This window comes from Anser brachyrhynchus (genome assembly GCF_964034855.1).
Source record: "Anser brachyrhynchus genome assembly, chromosome: 2".
In the NCBI taxonomy this organism is placed as follows: Eukaryota; Metazoa; Chordata; class Aves; order Anseriformes; family Anatidae; genus Anser; species Anser brachyrhynchus.
The window spans coordinates 111351950-111367856 of record NC_137695.1 but is presented as its reverse complement, the minus strand read 5'-3'; the positions used below and the strand labels follow the sequence as shown (position 1 = coordinate 111367856).

The following is a 15907-nucleotide window of genomic DNA, read 5'->3' as shown; positions in this document are numbered from 1 at the left end:
CAGGGAGCAGAAACCAGCACCTTCCTCTGCATGTCCCCTCCTCAGGAAATTGCAGAGAGCCACAAGGTCACCCCTCGGCCTCCTTTTCCACAGACTTCACAACCCAAGCGTCCTCAGCCTCTCCTCACAGGACATGCCTTCCAGCTCTTTTAGCAGCTTTGTTGCCCTCCTCTGGACACTTCCAAGGACCTTAATTTCTTTTTTGTATTGCAGAGCCCAGAACTGCACACAATACTCATGGTGAGGCCTCACCAATGCTAAATATAGTGGGAAAATTGCCTCTTTTGACTGTTTATAATGCTCCCCAAGATGCCATTTGTTCTCCTGGCTGCCAGGGCACGCTGCTGGCTCATGCTGAGCCGCTGCCACCAGCACCCCCAGGTGCTTTCTGCAGAGCTGCTCTCCAGCCGCTTGTCTCCCGCTCTGTGCCTGTGTCGGGCATTACCCTGCCCCAGGTGCAGCGCCCGGCATTTTCCTTTGCGAGCTTTATTCCTGTTTATCTCACAGCTGGACAGTTCCTCCAGAAGGATGCTGAGAGGGAAAGTCCAGAAGGATTACACCCTGCCTTCCCCTCACCCACCAAGCGGGTGAACGTACGGAAGGACCCATCCCGCTCCCGGTCCCTGTCACGGCCGATGTGGCGGCGGCCCGCCCGGCGGCCCCGCAGTGCCGCCCAGCGGTGCGTGCCCGCCGCGCTGCCCGCCGCTCCCCGCTCCCTTCCCCGCGGCTCCGGGGCCTGACGGGAGCAGGAGGCCCGGGAGGAGCCGGGCGGAGCCGGGGGGCCCCGCCCGGGATCGGTGCCTGCACCCGGGCTCCCTCCGTGCTCGGCCGGGGCCTCTGTCACCGCGCCGGCTGCCCTTCCCTGCTGCCTGCCTTTCACCACCTCGGGTTTATCACCTTTCCTCTCAGCCGTACAGCCCTGTCCTGGGGCACTGTTGTGATGTTTGAGCAGTTCGTATTTTCTCCTCTACCACACGGATGAGGAGCCCCGTTTCCTCTCTGTTTAGACCCTTGCATTGCAAGATTTTTTCTTTCCCCATCCAGGCCAGCTCCGGCGACAGTAAATATCCACGCAGGTACCCCTGCAGTGGGCATCCCCGGGCGAGCAGGTGGGACATGGCCAGGCAGCTGGGACCTCTCTGAGGAGACACCACTGCTTCAGCAGCCTGCGGCCCTGCTTTGCACCTCCCGGCGCAGCAACAAAGGTCAGGCCCTCAGAGGAAAGCGGGCTTAGTCTGATGTTTCTTTGCCAAACGTCTCTCGGTCTGAACTATGCCGTGCTTGAGGTTACGTGTGCAAGCGTGAGCACACCCGGTGCAGGACGGGCTGGGACCAGGACGCTGCCTGCCTGAGAGCGCCAGGCTGCTGCTGCTTGGCAGAGCACGCAAGAGCTGGCGACCTGCCCAGAACACCAGCATGCCCCAGGAAAGGTAAAACAAACAAACAAACAGAGAAATGTAAGCAGAAATGAGCTCTCAAACAGGCTTCCTTACTTGGCTCTGAAGATTAATTATTATTATTTTTTTGTCTTGAAGTCCTCCTGTAAGCGACATCTGAGGACAGAAAAAGTGCTGCCTGCCTACCTTTGTTCCCTGTGGCCGCATCTCCTGTGCCAGTCCACTCACTGCCCTTCAATTCCTCTTTTTGTTTCTGAGAAGACATCGTTTTGGGCTCAAAGGCAAGTCCCAGACACTCTGCCCTCAAATCGGTGATACACCCTCTCTGGATCTAGCCAGCCTCCTCATGAAGGAGCGAGGATGGAGGCAAGGGGCTGATGCAGCGAGGAGGCTGAAAGCAAAGCATGCTGCACGGTGAAACATCTGAGATGAAGCAAGAGAGGCAGCAAGGAAGGGCTGCAGCACACAGGCTCTGGCGTGAATCTCCCACCAAAGGATACCAGGGACAGTGACCCAGGGATGGAAACATGAAGTCAGGAAGTGTCTGATGGCAAGAACTGTGGATGCTTCTTAGGGAGATCTCAAGCACCAACAGTATCAGAACAAGCCCCAGAACACCTGTACGTAGTTGTCATCATTTCAAACAGATTTCAGCTAAAATCCTGAGTTTTTACCAAAACGTTTTACAGCATGGGACTGCAAACTTTTGATCTGATACTGCAAGTCTTAAAGCCAAATCTCCTGTGTCCCCAGACTGCAGCTACTTAAAATATCTTCAGTTTTTTTCTTTGCATATTTCTCAACTGAGTGGTGGTATGGCGCCATTCAGATTACACCATTCAAAATAGCCATGGCCTGAGGTGATCAGATTTTAGGAAAAGTGTTTAATGTAGGATCTATGAGCAGAACTGGAATGTGACAAACAGTTTTATTGAGCTAATTCATTGCACCAGTTAGGGTCATTCACAAATGTAATTATGGCATAATATTTAAGCTGTTGGGTTTTTTTTAGACCCAAAACTCCACAATGAAAATTTAGAAATACTTAAAAAATTAAAGGAAGAAACAAGAATGAAGACATTAATTTTGTTTCCCTTTAGCAGAAGAGATTTATCATCAACAGATACAAAATGAACCTTTATGTTGCACATTTCAACCACAGATTTTAAAGTATGTTATAAAAGGGGTCAAGTATCACTGGCATAAAAACTGAATTAAAACCAGTGGAATTGCTCTCTGCAGCTCTGCCAAGGACATAAAAGCAGCATTAAAAGCTGTTAACTGTCTTGACTCTTAATTCTCTGCATATCATGGACTACACTGACTCTCACTGCTGTAAACCGGGTAATCTATGCTGAGATATGAAGGTGAAAAAATGCTCTCTATGCACTTTGGACCCTAGTGAGGATCAAAACACATGACCGCATAAATCAAAAGGCACTGCATAAATCAAACGCGCTGTTCTTTTCTAAAAATTTTCTTTAGCATTATTAAACCGTGTAATAACTTTATATTTGACTTAGCCTTGGAAAATTGTTCTTTAGAAGAGTTTATAAGCTGCAGACACTGTTCCTAAAGCCAAAGAACAGATTTTTTGCTCACAGGGTTCTGCACGATCAACTCATGAAAATCTCAGGAACAATGGACACGGCTTCCTTTGGTTTTGTCTATGTCAACACGAGGAGCTGCTTTAAGCTGTAGCTACAGCGTATTCACGGCACTCATGATGCTTCCAGACCACCAAAGCTTTTTTACTTCATTCCTTACATTTGTGTTTTTCCTAGAAACAATGCATGCCCATGGCTGTGTACATTGAAATACCGTTAAACATTTGTGTGATTTAGTAAGGCAATGCATTTTCTGACCACTAAGGAACCGGAGAAGTTTCAGAAAGCATTGCGGGACTCTTTGGATGGTCTGAGACTGAAGGTTTCCTAGTGCCTGGTCTATCCACTGAACTCATGCTGCTATTATACCACATAGAGGCTCATTCCTCAAGAAAGACTTTCCAACGTCACTGCAGTATATCCAAGTAATTTCTATTCCATAATCAATGAGACAAAAATGCTCTAGCTATAGAATATCTGCAGCATTTTGTAACATGTCGCCCAAATAGCAGATCTCTGACACGCCGAGTTGGCTCAGCTGGAAGACATTTATGCCTCAGGCCTTGGTCTCAGGTCGGCTGTTGATACTAACAGATACTTTGAAGGTAGGGAAAGGAGTGCCTCGTTGTTATAATTGCTGTCCTTTGGCTGAAATGCTCAAACGAACTGCATTTTCTTCTGCTGAGAGCTGTTTATCCCAATGTAAATGTAGATACAAACAAACAGAAGATGGCTGGTGTTTTCAAAGCCCAAGAGTCGGTCCCGGCTTCCCAGCATGGTTCTCAGGCTGCAGAGGCCAGGCTCTGCCAGCTCCAAGCTATCATTACTTCACCAACTTGGAAGCCACTTGGGATTTGTTTGTGTTTCTGTGCTATTCCCATACTCGAAAAGTTTTGAAAAAATTAATCTGCCCTATGACTTCATAGAATCACAGAATGCGTTGGGTTGGAAGAGAACATAAAGACCAGCCAGTTCCAACCCCCCTGACATGATCCACGTGATCAGGTTGCCCAAAGCCCCATCCAGCCTGGCCTTGAGCACCTCCAGGGATGGGGCATCCACAGCTTCTCTGGCAGCCTGTGGCAGAGCCTCACCGCCCTCACGGTGCAGAATTTCTTCCTAATGTCTAATATAATCTAACTTGCCAGGGGGTGGCCAATAACTTTTGGATAAATGGGAGCTGAGTCCCTACTGAAATCAGCAAACCTGAGCTGCAGCTGACATGTCAAGTGAGAGTAGTTTTACTCTGAGAGACTTTATCTGTGGGATGAGCGATGCCCAGAGGTGAGACTTCTGGCCAGGAGTCCATCCTTCAGCTAAACACGTTCCAGCGGCAAGGCTGTCCTGCCTACTTATGTCTGGATTTTTCAATGTTTTCGAGCTACTTGAAGTATGGGTATAAAGTGTATGAGGTAAAATCACCTAAAACACTAGCTCATAAAACATCTGTTAACTGTCTAACAAAACAAGCGTGAAACAACGATCCATTCTGTTCGAGCAAGGCATTCAAGGGTGTCGTGCTGCTGAAAGCTGACTTTTTTCCCTTTAAAACTGAAGAATTTCATCTTTATGTTTCTACGGGAAGGCTTCAAAGTCCTCACTGCTGATGGGAACGTCAGGACAAGCTCGCACACTGCGTGGCTCACAGCCTCCTGCTGCTGAAAGGCATGCGTGGCTCCTATCAGCCTCCTGTTGACACCAGCCACCCAGTGACATTTGTCACCTGGCAAAATCTGGTCCTGCGTTAACAATAGGTACTGTGCAAATACACAGCTGAACGCCTGACGGTGTTTCTCCTATGCCACTGAGACCACTACTGCTACGTTTTCTTTCATTTTGCTCTGTCTTTTAAGAAAAGGCTTACTTTAATAAATATTTTTATATTTATTTTATATTTATGTTTTATTTCACATTTGTATTTTAAATTTTAATTTATAAGCAGTCTCTTTTCAACAATAAAAACATGAAATGTTTTCCTGGGGAAGAACAAAGAGTTAATTTTTTACTGCTTGGCCCCAAGTGACCCCTTGTTCCCACTGCCTTTGAAATTACTGGAGTTTGCTTAGCCTGAAAAATTACAGCTATAGGAAAACTTACATTTCAGTGTTCTATTTTAAAAAGGAACAGCAGAATTTTAAAAATAGCATCACCATTTTTTTTTTCCTGACTGTGGTGTCTCCAGCCCAAGTATGTTGATGCAATTTCCAAAGCACTAAGAAATGTCTTAGGTCACATTTAAGTCAGGTCAGCCAAATCCAGGATCAGTGAAAAAATGAGTTGTTCATCTGTTCTGGAATGAGATCTTTCTTCCCATCATTCTTAGTTATAAAGATATCTTTTGTGTGGTTGAGGCTAAATTTAAGCCCAGGCTGAGTGTATTTGTGTACTATCTATGCGTGTTTTATGCATCAGCAGAGCACTCCATTACTGGTAGGCTGCACACACAATTAGGGCTTTATGATCTTTGAAGTCGGTTAATACAAAGATTTATGTATTTGCAGCAATAAAAAGCCTGTGAAGTCATGGGGATAGATGTTTTGTAGACCTACAGTCCGATTCTCCTTTGAGTGGTGTTGGTTTAGCTCCACTGTTTTCAGTGGCATCCATCCTCACACCATCTGAGCACCAGAAGAGCAGAAGAAGGAAACCCATCCCTCAGTGCATGCCCGGGGAGGTCCGCTCCTAGAGAGCTCGCTTTTATTTCAGACCACTGGGGAAAGCACCAAGAGGGAGAGCAGGCTCCACGGCAGAAATCAAACCTTGCAGCACGCTTCTTCCACCGAGCAGCTCACGGCAGCATCCTTGGGCTGGCACCGCGGAGGGGCCGCTTCACCGGGGGGCTCCTGCCCGCCCGCCTGCCCACGATGCTCCCCAGGGCACGCCAGGGCGCAGGAGGGCAAGGCAAATCCACAGCCACGTGGGTGAAAATGAAGGAAACGGTAAGGCGAAATACGCTCATTTAATACGTGCACTGCTATTTAGTAAAGAAAAAAAGGTTTTATAGGCGCTTTCTTTCCTTTCCAAAGCATTTAGCTACTGCAGGAGGCTTGAAAAGTAAAATGAGTTGAGCTTCAGCAGATCTATAGTAGCAGTTAACTAGCAAAGGAAAGTCCATGTGTAGCTGTTTCCTGGTGTTATAATGTTTTGATAACAATGGTACACAAAGACTTGTTTTGTTTAGCGTGCGCCATGTTGCTGCATTTCAGACAAAGTCTCGATTCACTGAGTTGAAGACAAAGTCTCGATTCTTTCAGTTTGAGGCAAAAACCCGGGATGAATGTTTGACAAAAGCATGGATCTGAAACATCCCAAACTGCAGGAGTAAGGAAGCAGATTAGTATCAAATTCTACTTCCAGCTATGAAGAAAACAAGGAATAGACAAACATGCAATTTTTAATTGGAAGGACAAATTTAGGAAAAAATGTTCCCCCTCAGCATTCCCTAGCTAAGCCTGAAATCCTGAAGTTGAAAATATTCTTCCTATGCCCTGCTCACCCTCCCTACCCCAGGCAGACCTGTCCTCTCTGGGCTGAGATTTGCTCTCACCCAGCAGCCAGTCTCCCTTCAAGAGCAGAGCAGTTTTGTTTACCACCCCCAGGTGCAAACCTCATTAACTGATGTTTACTTCTTTTGTGTTTTCAGCTTTCAGTAATGAGCCGGGTTAATGGATAGTGAAGATGGCGGTGGTAGGGAGAACGGTAAGGAAAGTTCAGGAGCTGGTTTTACACCTCTGAGCTTTACAGGCTCATAGGCATTATGGCTCTCAGCCATTTAGCTACAAAAAAAAAATTAAAAAAAAAAAAAGAGAAAAAAAATATGGTCCTTTTGCATAGGTTTTGGTTTATTGTGTTTTTTCATTATTATTATTATTATTATTATTCAGGATGGTGGGAAACAAAGCATAGCCAAGCCCCTGACATTTCACAAGTTATAAATACTGTACAAAATTCTACTTCTGGCACCGGAAAATGCTTTCTCCTGTTGTTCAAAGTGACTCCAGATGCTGATGTACTTAGTATACAGCGCAAGTAACCGGGCTGGAATGAAAAAGCACGGTAATTGAGTTTACATTCATCTGTCAATATTCCTAAGGGACAGACTGTTCCGTCTGCCAAGTCTGCTCTGCTTATGCGTGCATATCTTCAGCGGACTGGAGATTCCCACAGTGGAGTCTCCCCTGTGAGCAGGGGATCTCTGCTGCTGTTATCGGTGGAGGTGGTGAGCACTCCAGTTCTGGTCATCCCCCCGTCTCCCACAGTATGGGGAGGTGGGATGAAGTTTTTTTTCTGGAAATGAAAGAAAAGGTTGTGGTAGAAATGAGGATTTCAGTATCAGATCTTCCCCTGGCCCAGGTTCCATATTAGCTTCTCTTCTATGTATTTGACTAACCGCTGTCCCTCATTTGAGACAGTTCCATGAGAAGGGATGTCTGTGCGACTTGACCATACAAACAGCAGCAACCTCCGTCCCAAACACAAGAGCAAATCGATACCCATAACAAAACAGACATGAGAGAAGAAGCTACTATGACCGATGTCCCGTAAATCTTGGAAAAACATGGAAGAAAGAAGAGATGGGAGAATCTGTGAGACAAATCAGCAAGGGAATATTTGGTCCTAGGATCTGGGAAAATTTTTCAGAGGAAAACTGAAACAGGGAGCCTCTTCTGCTGATTTGGGGGTGACAGGAGCTGGTCAGCACAAGGAGAGGAATTGCCTCCTGCTGATAGCTTTCTTCAGCCTTCAAAGTGCATCTAACTCAGGGAAGAAGTGGATCCACCCCAAATTCCCCTTCTAGTAGAAGAAACCCTCAGCACGTTGGCTGCAATGCCATGCTGAGGCACAAGTCCATGGATAAAAGCATCTGGTTCCCAATTTGAAAAGCAAGCAGCTGCCAGTGCACAACAGGTCTGAGGCTAAATGGGTTGGATCCACGGTGCACGCACCATGAAGCTGCTATGGATGGCTGCAGCGAATCTTATCTGTCAGATATAAAACCGGGAGGACTCACAAACACACGCAAGGGGAGGTGGGACCCTTTGTGCCCGGCAGGTCAGACCCGCACGGGCCTTGCATAGCTGGGCTTCCCTCTCTGAGCTCTCCTGGTCTTAAAGTGTCTCGCTGAGGAATCTGGCCTGGCCAGTGGCAAGCTGCAGTTTCCCTCACAGACCACTGTGAGCATCTGGGGTTTTACCATGGGTGGTGGTGCCTGCGGTGAGTATGAAAGCTTGCAGTTAGGCAGGAACCAGACCTGATGAAACAGAGCCCAAGCATTTCACCCAGCTAAGCAGGAGCAGGCCCGCTCCTCCCGGCCTCCCCTGCAGAGGAGATGGGTGGGAAGGAAAGAGCCGGCCGTGCGGGCAGGCAGGAGGCGGCCAGGCACCTGGAGAAAGGGCAAGTCTGAATCCCAACAGCTGAGCCCCTGAGACCTTCTGAGCATGAGCAGCTACAGCTCTAGCTGCGGAGCTCGGATGCCTCTTCCTTTGCTTTCCCATGAGGGAAGGACGCTTGTGCTGGCACCAGCACAGGTAGGACCCGAAACCACAGTTAGAAACCTCACTCTGCAGGTACCCACAGGGGTCCTCTGCCCACACCTCAAAGCAATGACGTGCTGTTAGAAGGAGGGGGTCAACTCTGGCCATGCACAAACACATTGTGCTGTGGCACCTGAAGGTAGATGACCGTGTCCTAGTGAGGGTGGGATATGTATCTGAAGGTCAGGCCACGTGGTGGCATCTCCCACCGTGCAGGGGGCTTCTGAGGCAGGGGGCTTAGCAGTGCACCAAACTTTGGCGAGCCAAAGAGGAGCCATGCAGCAAGGAGAGCAGGTTCCCAAGGGTCCTGGCTGCGTGGTGGGTGCGCCATGGGGCTGGCGTGCCCTTCCCATCCCGACAGCCACAGCAGCTGCGGGGCCTGCCCGTGCTCCCACGCCTCAGGCAGCCATCGCTGCAGTGAGAGATGGGGAAATGGGAGAGGCGAGCTAGTGGGAAAGGGGTAAACAGCGTTTTGCTCAAAGTGGTGAATGTTCTTTGCTCAGCAGTTGTCCTCAACCACCCCAGCGTCCCAGGCTAAGCAACCTTCACAAAACTTGTCCGCGCAGAGGCTGATCCAAGCCAACACCTGTAAGGGAAAGCAAACAGGAGAGTGGACAAATTCACCTCTTTTAAGGCTGGAAGATTGCCACCCATTTGAAATATGTTCACAAACCCAGTTTTTCCTCCTTTGTGCCAGGCCTTTAGGACACCTCCTCCTTATGCTCCTACTCTATAAAGAAAGGGAAATAACTAGGAAGTTCAGTGCCTCATTCCTCCACTCACCTCTGCTCAAAATTTACTGCAGTACTACAGCTGTGGTCCTCAGCTCTGCCCATTCTCAGATTCCCTTGCTCATCCTCAGTTCAGCCTAAAGAAATAATCAGCAATGGCATTTTCCTCTCTTTGCACTGTGCAAGAGGGCCGCGTTTGGGTCTCAAGCCTTTGAGTACTCCTCTAGGCACGAGCGTATACTTTCGCAAAACAAGGACTCATCCTCCTGGGCAAAATGGTCCAGGTGGGAGTTAGAGAACCAAATATATTTATGTGAACTACATAACACTTTTTGATAATAGAAGAAATAGTAAGCTCTATTTCTATTTATGATAGGGTAAGTCACAAGGATAAAATACGAGCTATTTACGCCCACCACAGCCCTTCACCTCCCAGAGGCACAGACTCGGAGCTTGAAGGAGCCCTGCCGCGGGGCATGGCAGCGAGCGGCAGCCCCATGCCTTTGCCAGGAGGACGGGCTGCAAGCCTGGAAGCACGCGAGCAGCTTTTCCAGCTGCCATCAGGGGTTACCGTGCCCTGGCTCTCATCCCCAGCCCTGGGTGCTGCCACTGGTCGCCGTGCCCCGGTGTGCAGGGCGCTGTGTCCAGTTTCGGCTGCGTGTTGCTGGGCTCTGCTGCCGTGGTTGTTCCCTTCCCCCTCCACATCCATTGCTGCTGAGTGCTGAGGAAGGCAGCAGTGGGCAAAATAAAGGGCAGCAAGCAGCCTTGTGGCCTACCTGGTTTTTGTTATTTTTTTTTTTTTTTAACTCCCTCTCCAAGCCAGAAAGTTCCTCAGCACGAGCGAGCCAAAATGAACCTTGGCACCAGCACCATCTTTCTCCCTGCCTATTAGAAACAAAATGTTCCCCAGTGTCCACGGAGGTTTTTCCCTCAGCCGATGGCCTCCAGGCTGAGCTCCTGTTGCTCTGGCAGGAGATGCTGAGCAATGTGATCCGCTGGGATCTCCGGAGGGCACCCTCTGGAGATGCACCAAGACTCGAGGAGCGGTGCCCCCCTGTAGCAGCAGCAGCCGTGGAAGGGCCGTGACGTGGGTGCCATTGCTCACCGTCTGCGCAACGTCCAGAGCCTTGGAGCCCGCACTGTCTCTAGGCACCGGAGTGTATCCCTAGTGAAGGGTCAGCGTTGGAGCCGTACAGTCCAGTAATTCTTCTGTTTGGGTATCTTTATTTTTTATCAACAGTACTTATTATTATTTGATCTTACATTTATTTCCAAGAACGATGGCAAGGAATATCGTTAAAAAGATAACAAGATCTTCAGGAAGGAAAGAAATCCACACATCTCATCCTGGATTACTTTTTTTTCTGTGTAGTTTTATGCAGAGAGGAAACTGAAACAATCACAGGCTGTGGATGAACACCAGCTACCAAATTTTATTTCAGAAGAATATTGATAGGAAATTAAGATTATCACGGGAAAAGGACATAACTTTTATTGATGCCTATGGGAAATGCCGATCACCTACATGCTTCAGTAATCCAGCATATGTATGGTATTTGTTGGATAACTCCCCTCTGCACTCTAACCTTCTTCACCCAAAAGCAGAAGCTAAATTCATTCGTATCATTCCCACACTAACAATTACAACAAAGCAGATGTTTCAGCATATGCTTAGAAGGACTCTTCTCAGTCCAGTGGAAAGGAGAAGTATCAATGAGAAAGGAAGGGCGTACCTTTCACCACCTAGAAAACAATTATTTGGCTGCTGTGAGGCTCTTGCTCTCCTCAAAAAGCAGATGGGTGCAGAGAGCAATTAGTGTAGCCAGAGTTTTCTTAATATCTGGGATAAAATCCTAGTTATCAAAGTGAAATTTTTTTTTCTGTCCCATACAGAGGGATATTTTTTCTCATTATGTATGTATTCTGTCCAGTGCTGGGGTGATGAGCAGTAAGCTTCCTAGCAAACATCAGATTAGAAGAGTCTTCTGTATTTAGGAATATCTTACTCACCAGAAGTATATTTAGTGAACTGTTGATGGATGCCTTTGCTTCAGAAAACAGTAACAAATGTTGGTTCTTAACGTCTTGAGATTAGAGGTGATGAAGAGCATTTTGCAAAACTGGCAGTGTCCCTACTTTCTATCTTACCACCCTTTCCACTGTACCCTAAGACTGTTCCAAAAAAGTGGCAGGAGGAAGAACCAGTGATACTGCTTGTGATCATTTGTATGGGGAGATAATCAAACTGAATTTTGAGAGGTAACAGCCACATGCTACAGGTACTGTCATTATAACTGCAAGTACTGCAGGCTTCCCCAAATTCACCCATTTTCTAATTCCTCCACTGGGAATTGGATAGGTCTGTGGATGCACAAAGTGTCTTTTGCTGCTGTGGGTTCCAAAACAGAAACAAAAAATGCTCAACACTTATTGCTCATGCAAAGGCCATGCTTCAACTTATATACAATGATGGGAAAATACAGCTCTGTGTCCAGATGTGTTGATCTACACAAAATCAGCTTCGTTGTGCTGTGTGGGGCTGTCTCTATAATACAACCTGACATTTTCAAAAGTGGAAAGAGTTATACAAGATTACATGTTCCTCTAGAGACCGAGTTAATTTCAAGCCCCAAAGATAATCGTGGAACCTTGTGCTGGTTCCGCATATTGATGCTATGAAGCTAAACTTCCTATCCATGCAGCAACCTTACCAATCATAGCAAGCAGAGGGGATTTTCATCTGAAATCAGGATTTCTCTCAGTGCTACTCACTATTACACATTCAACTAAGACAAGCAATCTTTGCAACTGCCATGACTTTCATTCCACAACCAAACTGAGGAGATGTTTGTTAAATATCAAATTCCAGTCCTTCGGACAATTAACGTGTTGGCAAGAATCCTGCTGCGATATCTGTTGGCCAGTCATTAGTACATTGAATTATGCACACTTGCAATTTGATCTTGACCAATGCAATTTCCTTTCCTTCTTTAGGAATTCTTCCACTGCCTTTATGCCCAAGGGATAGATAGAGACGATAGCTGTATACAGAATGCTTCAGTTGTGAGGCTAATACTTAAAAGATGATTCTACTTCTGTTTATAGTGATGCTCTGCTCTACAAAGTCCATTGTAACAATCTGTGACATTTAGCATTAAAAAAAATAATAATAGGAAAATGTACTTGCATTTACCCAAAGGGGCTCTTTTTGTAATTTATTAAGCCCATGTCTTTGGTTTATGTGAGGGACTGTGGATTATCTATGACAGAGGGGCAGAATGACATGCAGAGAGTTGTCATTCAGTAGGATCTGCATCTTTCCACAACAGAAAAAAATATGAGTTTTCCTTTAAAGGTAAGTTAGCACTATCTAAGCATATAAGAAAGCAGATTTGAGTTAGCTGGCTGTGGAAATTACCTTAACTGTATGTGCCATGTCAAGTGGCAGGATAGTCCAGTGATAGGTTTGACTCTGACCCGAGTCACAGAGCACTTCAGAGCTCAGGTTGTGCAGGCCAGGGTGATCTTATCAAAAATGGAAACTTCTGAGGAGGCATTAGAGCTGTACCTGCAATAAAAACATTGTTTTAGATTGTGATTTATACTTGTATGATATCTGCAGATTTTTTTTTTTTTTGTACTTTAATAACTTCTGGTAAGTTTAACTTTTTTTTTTTTTCCTTTTTATAGGGCCTTTGGAAGTCAAAGTCATTCATCTCAGAGACAATTCTCTTTCCTGTGTTCTGTGAATTTCTCTGTGAGACTCCCTGAAACATCCACTGTCGGAAATGACCGCGGCTTTTCTCTTGTTGGTTTCTCCAGGAAAGGTCAAGGCAGGCAGCCAGTAGGATGACTGGACAACGTCACTGCTTTAAAGACCTGTGAGTTCTCACTGACACTGAAACAGTAACGGGCGACAGAGCATTAGGAGAAACTACACTGCAAAAGCAGGATGAAATTTCAAGAGCAGATTGAATAGGGAAAAGGGTTAGGAGGGTTTAGTAAGGCAGAGGGAACAAAACCTGATTTCTCCTAACCACTCTCCCAGCTCCGGGATCTGGACTACATGACTCCTACTTATGTCTGACATCATACCTCCACCCCAAAGCTGAAGGAATAAATGCCTGCAAACAGTTTGTGTTACTCAGTAAGTGGCAAGAATCTGGGTTTCTTTTATGTGTTGTAGGGTCCTGCCCCCCCGCCTCACTTTTTTCTCCTTAATAAACAATATAGCATGTCCAATTCCTTGTGCCCCAGTCCTTAAAACACTGCCATTTAAGCTACAGAGCCAGTTCCTGACATACTGGAAAAGAGCAGATTTAGGATTCTTGGTGTAATCTTTTTTGTCCCTCCCCACGCTCACGTGTTTTCTTACAAACTCTTCCATGACACAGTCATATTGCCGACTTTCCCACAGGATGCATGCCTCATGCTGTACAACACAGGATAATCACACCCAGTGGCAGAAATAAATTAGCATAGCAATCTTAATCTGGTATTTCCTAATTTTCCTAATTTCCTTATCCTTCAATGCTCAGCCGTGCTAATCTAAACAATATTCTTTAATGTAATTTTTGTATGTTATCATTTAAATATATGTATACGTGTTTGTCTACCTCTCCATCTATCTGTATCATCTCTTAATGTATTGGTAAACACAAAAGAAAAAGATAAAAGTTGTTTGTTTTCTATTCTTTAGGAACCGTTTGATCTCTCCTTGCTTGTTTTAGCAGCTGCCTGACTGTTTTTCCTCGTATGTAAACGTCAAAGTCAATCAGAGGTCAAAGCTCTGGACGAAGACAGACTAACGAAAACAACGGTGGCGAGCACATGCGATGTGAAGGAGCTGAGGATCTTGGTGTAGCACATCACCTCCTTCCAGATGAGGGGGGAAATTATCGACGTCTTGGACGCAACATTTCTTGATCCGGACATTTGATGTGGTTGTCAGGGCTTGAATACTCATTGGGAAATAGGTCTCGCAGAGAACTGAAGGGTACAGCCATGTGCTGCAGGACTTGACATTCTCTGGCTATTCTTGGTTCAAGTGATCTGGAAATAGCTTAATAGATTACCGTAAAAATGCTGGAGAAAAACAGCCTTTTTCTGGTTTCTGTCAGATGCAGAGGGCTTCAGGGGAGGGCATAGGTTTTGATTCCCAATGTGCTATTCTCTATTCTGTTAAAGGGGAAATCAAAGAGAAAGGAAGCCCTGGAGAGGCAGCTTCTGCAGCAGAGCAGCATGGAGCATGTTCCGTAGACATGTGCAGTGGTGGCACAGGATGTGTCTTGAGTTTGTGCTTTTTTTTTTTTCCCTTTGGGAGAACATCTGCCTTTTCCCTGTTCATCTGTCGGCGGGATCAGGCCCCTGCTTGTGCAGAAGCCGGAGGATGCTGGTGGCAAAACATCAGTTACAATATCATTTCAATTATTTCCCTCAAATATATTAGCGTGCATTTGTTGCTTCTTCCACACCCGCAGCGAATTAAAAATTGAAATCAAATAATGCCCAAGTTACGCTTAAGCTAAAAGCCAAACTGTGAGCACCAGGGCTGTGGGCTGTGCCCAGAGACCCTGCTCTACAAGGCATGAGAAAGACACGTTTCTTTTTCTCAGGGAAGCAGGGGAGTTTCCCACAGAAGCCGTGCCTGTGCTGCTCTGGGACTCGTGGAGGGGTAAATGACCGAGAGCAATGGGGGGAAATGTTACAGGCCCATCAGGCAGGTGCTGTGGGGAGAGAGCACCTTTTTCTAGCTATGGGCCTCCTGGCAAGAGCTAAGAAGAGTTTCAGTCTTAGGAAGTATTTGAAACTGTCCCTGATTCAAGGAATATGTGGCTTACTGTCCCTTGTTAATGTGGCCAGAAGCAATGTTGTTCTCTGTATCTTCTCATTCAACAACCTTTTTCTGCTCAGTTCCAGGCCATTTAGCATCATCCTTTCCAATAATGATCTTCACATCAGTTTTCATTTTAGCTGAAAGTATTAATTTTCAGACCAGTTTCAGTGATTTTTGCAAGAATTTTGCAAGAATTAAAATTTTAAATTAAAATTTTACTCACTTTTTCATGACTATTCATCACTAATACCGTTCTGTTTACCCCTAACTTCCATGTCCCTAAGCATTAATGCAAAACTGAAGAAAAAAAATACAGCAAGAAGTCAGTGAGAGAAAAGAAAGAAAAAGTGTGAAGTACCTCTGTGAAGAGCCGTGTGGGTTAGAGAAGCTAAAAGGATGCAGGGAGAGAAGCTGGGAAACAAAAGAGGAGGAGAGAAGCTGGCCGGGGGCTGCCCTGCTGGGAGGAAGGGGAAATGGGAGCAGAAATGGGAGCAGGGAGATTAGGTACGGTCTTCAGGCAGAGGATGGAGAGCTTGCAGGGATGGGGTAAGGGGCAGGAAGGAAGCAAATAAAGAGTGCAGGGGGATGAAGTTTGTGCAGTGAGAAAAAGAGATTGCCTTAGTAACAGCATTTCGCGTTGCGTGCTGGTGGACTGCATCGTGTGTAATCAGCTTGAAGTAGCCGTCGTGATTCTTCGGGAGACGACCTAGAGAAGAGTATTGTGGCTTTATTTGAATCCTTTCCTAACCCGGGGTCTCTCCACATAAAGGCTGAGCATTGTGCTGCACTGAGTGACAACTGG

At 46.3% G+C, this 15907-nt stretch overlaps 1 long non-coding RNA gene across 1 annotated transcript; it reads left to right on the top strand.

The window, feature by feature from the left end:
* Positions 1 to 726: 726 nt before the first annotated feature.
* Positions 727 to 15452, top strand: LOC308189906. The gene is made up of 6 exons (XR_013946716.1): positions 727 to 1430; positions 1536 to 5943; positions 6648 to 7060; positions 7417 to 10486; positions 12960 to 13416; positions 14000 to 15452. It is a non-coding gene; the product is annotated as an uncharacterized lncRNA (long non-coding RNA).
* Positions 15453 to 15907: the final 455 nt, after the last annotated feature.